Below are 9,717 nucleotides of genomic sequence, written 5' to 3'. Positions count from 1 at the left end.
GTGGAGAAAAGGGAACCCTCTTACACTGTTGGTGGGAATGCAAACTATTATAGCCACTGTGGAGAACAGTGTGGAGATTCCTTAAAAGACTGGAACTAGAACTGCCTTATGACCCAGCAATCCCACTGCTGGGCATACACACCAAGGAAACCAGAATTGAAAGAGACATGTGTACCCCAATGTTCATCGCAGCACTGTTTATAATAGCCAGGACATGGAAGCAACCTAGATGTCCATCAGCAGATGAATGGGTAAGAAAGCTGTGGTACATATACACAATGGAGTATTACTCAGCCATTAAAAAGAATACATTTGAATCAGTTCTAATGAAGTGGATGAAACTGGAGCCTATATATACGGAGAAGGCAATGGCACCCTACTCCAGCACTCTTGCTTGGAAAATCCCACGGTGGAGGAGCCTGGTAGGCTGCAGTCCACGGGGTCGCTAAGAGTCAGACACGACTGAACGACTTCACTTTCACTTTTCACTTTCATACATTGGAGAAGGCAATGGCAACCCACTCCAGTGTTCTTGCCTGGAGAATCCCAGGGATGGGGAAGCCTGGTGGGCTGCCGTCTATGGGGTCGCACAGAGTCGGACACGACTGAAGTGACGCAGCAGCAGCAGCAGCAACGCATATATATGGAATTTAGAAAGATGTTAACGATAACCCTGTATGCAAGACAGCAAAAGAGACACACAGATGTATAGAACACTCTTTTGGACTCTGTGGGAGAGGCGAGACTGGGATGATTTGGGAGAATGGCATTGAAACATGTATAATATCATATATGAAATGAATCGCCAGTCCAGGTTCAATGCATGATACTGGATGCTTGGTGCTGGTGCACTGGGACGACCCAGAGGGATGGTACGGGGAGGGAGGAGGGAGGGGGGTTCAGGATGGGGAACACGTGTGTACCTGTGGCGGATTCATGTTGATGTATGGCAAAACCAATACAATACTGTAAAGTAATTAACCTCCAGTTAAAATAAATAAATTTATATTATTAAAAAAAAAGAAATGCACCAACAGTTACACATACATAGAGTGAGATATGGAACCTAAATGTCAATTCCACTATTTTCTGTTCCTAAGAACTGTGGTGTTGGAGAAGACTCGTGAGAGTCCCTTGGACTGCAAGGAGATCCAACCAGTCCATCCTAGAGGAAATCAGTCCTGGTTATTCATTGGAAGGACTGATGCTGAAGCTGAAACTCCAATACTTTGGCCACTTCATGTGAAGAGCTGACTCATTTGAAAGGACCCTGATGATGGGAAAGATTGAGGGCAGGAGGAGAAGGGGACGACAGAGGATGAGATGGTTGGATGGCATCACTGACTCAATGGACATGGGTTTGGGTGAACACCAGGAGTTTGTGATGGACAGGGAGGACTGGTGTGCTGCGGTTCACTGGGTCGCAAAGAGTCGGACACAACTGAGCGACTGAACTGAACTGAATTCCTTCCGTTAGACTTTTCCTTAATTTATACATATCTGGCTTCCCTAAATGTATTTGTTTTTCTACAACTTGAGTGGAATGATTTGTATATCTATTTTCCTTCCTTGTCTAGTACAGAAAATATTTAAGGTTTTTAGTTTGCTTCTAGGTAAGGTTTTGGCAGAAAAAAATTTTTTTAATTATTATATGCCCCTCTGGTGGTCATTATTGTCAAATAATTCCATAACATCTGCTTTAATTTCTTTGACTGATAAGGTTTTTAAAGGATGTTTTTATTTATTTGCTTTTTGAGGCCAACTGGTGGGGCTTTGAGAATATACATTTATTATTCGTTTCTGATTTTACTATATTTGGGTCAGAGAATATGGGTCTGTACTGCTTCTATATCTAGAACTCAAGGTTTTGTCTGTAACCTATTTTGAGAGCCTTTTAGAAATATATGACAAACTATTAAAAAGTTTGCAAACTTGACCCAGCAATTCCAAACCTAAGATTTATGTTACGAGCATAATTGAAACAATTCACAAAAATGAATATACAATTATATTTATCAAAATGCCATTTATTATAACAAATTTGGAGATTTTCTAAATTTGTCATAATAGGAGACTAAAGTAAAATATGCTACATTCATATTTTATTATATTTGTATTTTCATTTCTATTATCTTTCCTATTTTATTTTTTCAGCTTTTTGAGGTATGAGTGACAAAACTGTAGTTATTTTAAGTGTACGACACAAAGATTTGATACACTCATACACTGCGGAAGGAGTCCCACAATCAAGTTAATTAACTTTGTTCTTTTGCCCACTGAACATTCACAAGATAATTTGTGTTCTTCAAATCCACCAATCGGTGACAGCCTTGCTGCAACACCCCGCACTTCGGAAAGTCAGCAAATCACAGAGCGCCCCTAAGCTGCTGAAAGTGAGCCAATCAGTGACAGCCAGTACGTGTCAGCACATCAGCTCACAAAGTAATTGTCGAGTGTGTTTTGTCAGTAATGGATGTTCAGTGGACAAAAGAGCAAACTAAGCTGGATGTGACCCCGTAGAAACCATCTTACAGTGTAAATGAAACACAGATTTATTGTAAATGAAAGGAAACACGGAACTTACACAAGTGAAACACAATGTAAATGAAACACAAGACTTACACAAGCAACTGACAAATGGCCCAAGACAGCTGAACTGGTCAGGCTTGCAGAGACCACCAGGCCATCACTGGACAGACAGGCAGAGTGGGCAGAGAACACAAGGTTTTTTTCAGTAACAGCAGCTTCTATTTTTGTCGAAAGAATTTTCAGTTGGGTATCTTCATCCTTTTGGTGGTTTCATTAGTGTCATGGGTTAGAGCATAGACTCAGTGAGCTGATATAGATAGACATGAGGCCCATATATGCTTCATCAGTCTTTTTAAGTAGGTTATTTTCCTCTACATTTTGTTGCTCTTCCACAGAGGGTGCCTGTGGACAGTGTGCTTGACAGCCAAAAATGGCACGTGAAGTTTAACCCATTGTTTAGCATGCCTAGTGCTATGGGCCTCTGTGATTTATGGCTGTGGCGTTCCATGGGATTTGCCCATCTCAGAAGCAAGCTATTTCATCAGTGAACCGTGCTTTTCCATTATATGCTAGTCTTATCAAAAAGACACCAGTGAGCTAACTGCTTAGGCTGAACAGTAAGTTGGTCTCTCTGAGTTTACTGGATGGGCAGTCACCTGTTTCTGAATTTGGCTAAGGCATCAGGAACCAGGCTTGGGCCCTGGTTAGAGGGACCATCTTCATATCATTGCAGACCTTGCTATGTTCTAGTTCAGATGGTTCAGGACCCAGAGCAAGGTAGGAATGTCAGGTGGCAGAGTCATTTTCTTTTCAGTGACCATCCCGTTTTTCCAGAATGGGCTGGTTTCAGGCTGGACAACAGAAGGAAGTCCCTGTAGACTTGGCTGATGAGAAAGTAGAGCCCCATTTCCACAGTCTCCAACCTGTTGTGAGATTGAACCGTGACACCTGTGAGTCCATGGGTCTGAAGGAGGTAGGAAGAGGCCTCCAGCACAAGGTTAGCTTCCCTGATGACTGGATCACTATCCAGGGCTTCTTGCCCCAGGTGCCCCCTCCCCAAGTGTGGTTGCTTATCTGGTATATAAGGCTGCAGTGAAATTCCTATGTGTAGAGAGTGTTGTTTCCAAAATAGGCCAATCAGAGGTTGGGCCTCCATTCCTATGGCTGCTAGCCACACAGGAAGCCCCCAGAAAGGTCCCATGCCCATTTCTTCTTTTTTTTTCCCCCCCTCTTTACAGCTCTATTGACGTTTAGTTGATATATACCAAAAGTTTCACATATTTACTATACACATTTTGATGAGTTTGGGCATATACAGAAAAACACAATTATAGGCAAAACTCCAGCTGAGGGAGACTAAATATCCTGTTCCTCCTTTCTCCCCCTTTCCCCAGTTGCTGACCAGAAGCCAAATGACAGGGGAACCCAAATGAAGGAGTCCATAGAGGTCAGCCTCTCAGGGCACAGAGATGAGCAGAGATCAGAGGCTGAATTTTCCCTTCTTCCTAGAGAGTATCCCCTACCCTCTGAAAAAGAAGTATTGGCCCATCCAAGCCCGCATACCAAGCATCCCACTGGTTCAGCCACTCTTATGATATCTTTCAGGCACTACAGGAAAACAGCACACAAGCTGACCTGCATAAGCCTCAAAAGGACACAGAAGGACTTCAAACACCATGTCTCCCTCAGCCTACAGGCTACTGAGTTGGTGGATGGCATTATCTGGCACCCTGAACTGCGTAACATCTTGTATGAGGACACTGCATTTTCTCTGACCCTGGGAGAAGTCATTGTTTCCAAGATGCAATCTTGGGAAACTCTGAGATTACAGACCATCCACCCTTAGTATTCACTGTTTTAGAAGCCACCAATAGCGGACACCACTTCAAATGTGTTCAATAGGCAGGTCCATTCACTGGGCATCCAGAAAGTTCACACTAATTACCAAGGCTGCAAGAAAATGAGAAGTGTGTTCCAGAAAAAAAAAAAAACAACAAAACAACACATGTATGCTTTAGCAAATTCAGGAATATTGAAAGTCTTGCCCATGAGAGGAGCAGGGGACCAAATCCCAGAACCTCATTCATATGACTGCTGGAACCGTATGTTTAAATCCAGGTTTATTAGCCATGGGTTTTCCTGTGTTTTTACCACAGAAACAGATAAATCCATTCCAGATTTTTGCATCAGCTCATCAGGCTGGATGCCTTTCTGAGCAGCAGTGGCAGCCCCTAATCTCCCTGCCACCCTGTAATTATATTCTTCTCCCTGCTTTCAGCCATGAAGCATGAGCATGCTCTTGAGTTTTTCTGAGCTCCACAGAGGCAGGCCTCCTTATCACCAGTCACTGGCAGCCTTTCACCCGGCTTTGTTTTTGTTTTTTTTTTCTGGATGACGCACTTGTCTGGGGGAGCTGGTGACTGGTAGTTCCATCCTGGTCTTCCCACCCCCTCATCTCCTGGGTTCCCGATGCCAGGCCTGCCTCACCATCACTAGAAGAGTTGACAACAAGGCTTGCACGGTTCAGTCCCAAGCCTGCCCGACAACCTGACGGGACCCCTGAGAGCATCTCTGAGAGGCCCAATTGGTCAGGGCCATTTCCACAAACACTTAGCATGAGATGAAGCAGTGTGTGACCTCCAGGTTACCTCCAGCAGCTACTGTTCATAGGCCCAGGACACACACCACCCAGACCATGTAGCATAAATACAGAAAGTTGGTATGGGTCTACAAGCAGAGAAAAGGAGGAAAATACACAAAAACGCCCAACTTCCAGGCCCACTCCCATCTTCCTCCCCATCTCAGTTCACAGCTTTCACTGTCCCACTGGGAGGTGCATCTAGGCTGGGCAGAAGACGGGACACATCCCAGAGGCTGGTCAGTACAGACGGACCCTAAACTATGACGCTTTACATATGGCGGGTGGGGCGCAGGGCATGTGGCATGCGAGGCCACCATTTACATCATTTAGCAAGAGCCCCTAAAACCCAGTATCTGGCGACTGCCTGTTCTGCCTCCCAGCAAACTCAGATCTGCTGATGTAGCTAGTTGCTAAACCCTGAAAACGAGGGAGAAAATGAGACTCCAGGGCCATGTGGATTTGTTTCTCCCCAGGCAAACAGGAAGTGTATCTCTCACCTTCTAAAGAGTGATTGCATCTGAGTAGGAACAGCACCCTGTCTTGATCACTACGTGATTGCATCCAAGTAGGAACAGCACCCTGTCTTGATCACTACAGTCCTGAGCCTAGGTCCTGGCAAGTAATAAGGAATGAATGAATATCTGGAGGACTTACTGAAACAGCCGATGGGAACCTTGAAGCCAATGAAGCTAGTAAAATAAAGTATTAGCTGTTCAGTTGTGTCAGACTCTTTGCAAACCTATAGACTGTAGCCTGTCAGGTTCCTCTGTCCATTGAATTCTCCCGGCAAGAATCCTAGAGTGGGTAGCCATTCCCTTCTCCAGGGTATCCTCCCAACCCAGGGACTGAACCCATGTTTCCCATATTACAGGCAGTTTCTTTACTGTCTGAGCCACCAGGGAGTGTGAAACTAAACTGTAACTATGTGTAAGGAGGTAGGGTGTTGGGCACAAAGGACTACTTGCCACTAACCAAGGTGACACTGGGCTTTTAAAGAGAACATGTGAGTGTATTTATCTCTCAGGCATTATCTTATCTATCTCTGTTTCTGAGAGAATAGACAAATCTCTTCTTTTTTAATGCCATGTATGAACTCTTCTTTCAGAATCTTGTGCATTCTGATGTACCACAAGAATATTAATGGCGAATAGGGACTTTCCTGCTGGTCCAGTGGTTAACACTTCGCCTTCCAATGCAGAGGGTGCAGGTTTGATCCCTGGTCGGGGAGCTAAGATCCCATATGCCCTATGGCCAAGAAACCAGGACATAAACAACATAAGCAATACTGTAACAAATTCAATAAAGACTTAATTAAAAAAAAGAATATTAATGGCAAATAAATGCTATTTTGGTGAAGTCCTTCCATGCCCTTTAGAGACTAGCTTCCAAAACCATTAGCAGACTTGGACTGTCTCTCCCACCCAGGCACAAAGGCTATGAAGCCCTCACCCTTGACCTTAATCCAGGGGACCCAGATAGCCAAGTCCCAGCTCCTTCTTCCTACACCTTTCCAGCCATGACTGGGGATATAGTGGGGAGGGGGGGGGGCGGTGACAGGAAGCCACAGCCCAGAAAAGGGCTTTCCTGGGGACTGCTCACCTGCATTGCTCCCCCCAACCTCCTCGACCTGCTTCCTACCATTTTGGGGAGAAAAATGGAGTCTGGGCTGAGGTCACCTCCTGGGGAGGTATGGTCTATCACAGAAGGGGCCAGCAACCTGATAGTACTCCCCCGACCTAAGAATGCCAGGAGCTCTGAGCCTTGCTACATAGGGGAAGCAACTCCTCTACCTGAACACTCCCTTCTGGCCTTCTAGGAAAAAACAATAACTATTTGAAAAGTCATAAAAACATATATTTAAGAGCACATTTGTTTTTTCCCTTTTGGCTTAGGGTCCAATATGGCTTGCACAGCATTGTGGGATCCCATTTTTGTCTAAGATTTTGTTATTTTGTTCATCATGGGGGTTTTGCATTTAAAAAAATATTGCATTAAAATATTATTCATCTTGATTACTGAGGGTTGGTTTTTTTTTCCACACTGCCTTGAATTTTGTGTCCCAGGTGAGTACGTCTCTTACCTCACCTTAATCCTAGCTATGACAGAGTAACTTCACACTTTTGGTCTTCTCATTAGGTCATAACCAGACCAAGTCCAAAAAGGAGGAAAATGCAATAGGATAGCAGAAGCAAATACAGTCTACTTGAAACTCCAACTAGGCTTCCCAGGTGGCTCAGTGGTAAAGAATCTGCCTGCCAATGCAGGAGACATAGGTTCCATCCCTGGGTCGGAAAGATCCCCTGGAGGAAGAAACTGCAACCTCCTCCAGTATTCTTCCCCAGAAAATCCCGTGGACAGAGGAGCCTGGTTGGCTACAGTCCATAGGGTTGTGAACAGTCGGACATGACTGAAGTGGCTGGGCATGCATGAAACTCCTACCAGCTTTTAGATTTAAAACAAGTAGCCCATTTGAGGGAGAAATAGAGACAAACATGAATTAGGATCAAATGCCTTTATGAACTTTACCTATATCAATAGGTACAGTTCTCTTGTAAATAGAAATGAGAGTTGTCTTTATCCATTCAACCTGAATTTAAACTTTCTACTTATTGAATGTCATATTAGACCCTGAGTAATAAGGATGTAAAAGACAGAGTTTACAGCCTGGTATGTAGCAACTGACTCTAGCATTCTTGCCTGGAGAATTTCCAAGGACAGAAGAGCCTGGCAGGCTATAGTTCATGGGGTCACAAAGAGTCAGACACGACTGAGCGATTAAGAGTGAGAGAGACAGACAGGGAATAACTGATCTGCATCCAATTCAGTAAATGCTCTAAATATGTACACAAATAGTTTGGAAGTATAGACATGTAAGCACAAGGGTTTTTCGTTTGTTTGTTTGTTTGCTTCAGTTTTGGTTTTGCTGGGTAGGTCTCTCATTCATACTGTGGGATTTCAGTTTATGGAGGTGACTGAGTGACACCATGACAAGGTCAATGCCATGGAGAGAAGTTTTTCTTTTTTTTCAATTACATTTCCCTAGAGAAAGGGGCACACCATGCCATAAAGGGTCCCCGTGGAAGCATCAGGTTTGGGTCAGGAGGCAGAAGCAGGAGCAAGAGGCAAATTTAGGCCAGAGACTTTATCTGAGTTTGCATTGGGCAGGGCAGAGTAAACAGCTTGAAAAGTAAAGTGAAAGTGTTAGTTGCTCAGTCACGTCTGACTCTTTGTGACCCCATGGACTGTAGCCTGCCAGGCTCCTTTGTCCATGGAATTTTCCAGGCGAGAATACTGGAGAGTAGCCATTTCCTTCTCCAAGGGATCTTCCTGGCCCAGGACAAACAGCTTGGGACTGGCTGATCTGAAAAATAAACGGGGGTCTTCGGACTATTGGGGTGTTCTCTCATTGCCTGGTGCCTGACCCTGAGATGACACAGGGCAGGGGAAGTGGTGGCTCTGTGTGTGAGAGCTAGATAAAGGGGGTGGCTGGCTTGCATATGAAAGGTGTGTCCAAGCTGTTTGTTATCTTTAGAAACTAGCTAGCCCTGGGAGGTCAGTCTGTCTCTAGTCAGCAAGATTTTTAGGATGTCAAAACATCATAAGATACAGAAAATAAAAAACACAATTAACACAGTGGGAGTGGGGGAGGAAAGGGTTATAAATATTAGACAAAACCATAATTATAAGGCATTAATGGTATGGTTGCCAACATCCATTGGATCATAGACAAAGCAAGAGAATTCCAGAAAAACATCTATTCCTACTTCATTCCTAAAGCCTTTGACTGTGTGGATCACAACAAACTGTGGAAAATTCTTAGAGGTGGGAATACCAGACCACCTGACCTGCCTCCTGCAAAACCTGTGTGCAGGTCAAGAAGTAACAGAACTGGACATGGAACAATGGGCTGGTTCCAAATTGGGAAAGGAGTATGTCAAGGCTGTATATTGTCACCTTGCTTATTTAACTTATATGCAGAGTACATCATGTGAAATGCAGGCTGGATGAAGCACAAGCTGGAATCAAGATTACTGGGAGAGATATCAAAAACCTCAGATATGCAGATGACACCACTCTTATGGCAAAAAGCAAAGAACTAAAGAGCCTCCTGATGAAGGTGAAAGAGGAGAGTGAGAAAGCTGGTTTAAAACTCAACATTCAAAAAATGAAGACCATGGCATCCTGTCCATCACTTCATGGCAAACAGATAGGAAAACAATGGAAATAGTGAGAGATTTGATTTACTTGGGCTCCAAAATCACTGCAGATGGTGACAACAGCCATGAAATTAAAAGACACTTGCTCCTTGGAAGAAAAGCTATGACAAACCTAGACAGCATATTAAAAAGTAGAGACATTGCTTTGCCAACAAAGGTCTGTATACAGAAAAAGGCTATGGTTTTTCCAGTAGTCATGTATTGATGTGAATGTCAGACAATACAGATAACTGAGCGCCGAAGAATTGGTGCTTTTAAACTGAGGTGCTGGAGAAGACTCTTGAGAGTCCCTTGGACTGCAAGGAGATCCAACCAGTCCATCCTAAAAGA

The sequence above is a fragment of the Capricornis sumatraensis genome, chromosome 16 (assembly GCF_032405125.1).
Source record: "Capricornis sumatraensis isolate serow.1 chromosome 16, serow.2, whole genome shotgun sequence".
Classification (NCBI taxonomy): domain Eukaryota; kingdom Metazoa; phylum Chordata; class Mammalia; order Artiodactyla; family Bovidae; genus Capricornis; species Capricornis sumatraensis.
The sequence above is the reverse complement of the archived record's forward strand: the minus strand, read 5'-3'. Positions refer to the sequence as shown.